A 1,527-nucleotide genomic window follows, 5' to 3' on the forward strand; every position below is an offset into this window, starting at 1 on the left:
AGCCTATATTTTACTGTTTTGAAAATAAGGGGCAGAGAATAAAATTAGACTTTTCTTTCTGCTTTCTGTCTTTCATTTTATTTGTGATTTTTTTGTGTGTGAATAGAATTAATTTTGTTTTTAAATGAAAATGAATTAAGATCTTGAACTTGAAATAATTCAGTATAAAATACACAGGCACACTTTATTTATTTAATTTATTTATAATAAACCATAAACAACAGTAACTTTATTCCCACCCACAAAAAAGAAAATAAATAAATAAAATCTGTTCAAGTAACACAATTAAAGAGCTGTCAGCTCCATCACGATGAAGAGCTTCACTTTGTGTTGTTTCAAGCAGCTTCTCATACTTCTGTCCACAGGGTGGCGCCAAACACAGCTGTGTTGGACAGCTTCGAGGAATGAAGCCTTGTTCAAAGCAAGCTTCAGTGCTTCAGAAAAGCCTCATTTTCCCATCACTACACCTGAGTGACCTAATCCAAGTCTGACCTGAAAGCCACTGAGATGCTGCAGTTTCTGTCTTTATGAAGTTAAACTTTATTTCTGAGTTCAACTGAAACTGATTCAAATCTGAAACAAAAGAAAAGATTTGATGGAAAATAAAAACAAACTCAAGTGTTTTGGTTTGACCTCATTTAGTTTTAATACAAGCTGTGAAGTTTCTGACAGACATGCAGGTTTATATATTACACAACAAGTAAACAACAACAAACATCTGATGACTGACAGGTAGGACTGACAGCTGCAGTCAGGGTCTTAGTGTGGGGGTCTCACGTATCAACGGTACAAACACTAAAAGCTTCTGTACTCCTGCTTCCACAAACACCTCCAACAGGATGTAGACCACCTCTGAACAACTCACCTGTGCAGGTAAACACACACCTGAAGGTGCTAAGCTCTGTCCTGGGCAGACTGACAGAGGTGGGCTGCCATCGGACCCTCTGACCACCACCAACAGGCAAGGCAGGAGATGAAACCAGCAACCCACTGATCACAGAATGACTCCACTAAGCACTGTGTCACAGCTCTGAGTCACCAGGATGTAGGAAGTCCAGGAGAACAGAAACATGTGCTGATCTGAAGAGTTCTGTGGTTCACACTCAGACTGTTCACTTTCACCATGAGACCCCTGATAGACCCCTGATAGACCCCTGATAGACCCCTGATAGACCCCTGATAGATCAGATGATCAGTCCCAGTTCAGTCTTAGTGTTAGGTGGAGCTTCTTAGCTTCATGTAATGACTATAACCATAGAGTTGCTGCTCTCTGCTCATTGGTCAGTCAACTCCAGGTAGAGCTGACTGTGAGGAGCAGACATCAGTCTGAGACCCTCAGACATCAGTGTGAGACCCTCACACATCAGTCTGAGACCCTCACACATCAGTCTGAGACCCTCACACATCAGTCTGAGACCCTCACACATCAGTCTGAGACCCTCACACATCATGAGACCCTCACACATCGGTCTGAGACCCTCACACATCATGAGACCCTCACACATCGGTCTGAGACCCTCACACATC

This window comes from Austrofundulus limnaeus, unplaced genomic scaffold (genome assembly GCF_001266775.1).
Source record: "Austrofundulus limnaeus strain Quisiro unplaced genomic scaffold, Austrofundulus_limnaeus-1.0 Scaffold1119, whole genome shotgun sequence".
Lineage (NCBI taxonomy): Eukaryota > Metazoa > Chordata > Actinopteri > Cyprinodontiformes > Rivulidae > Austrofundulus > Austrofundulus limnaeus.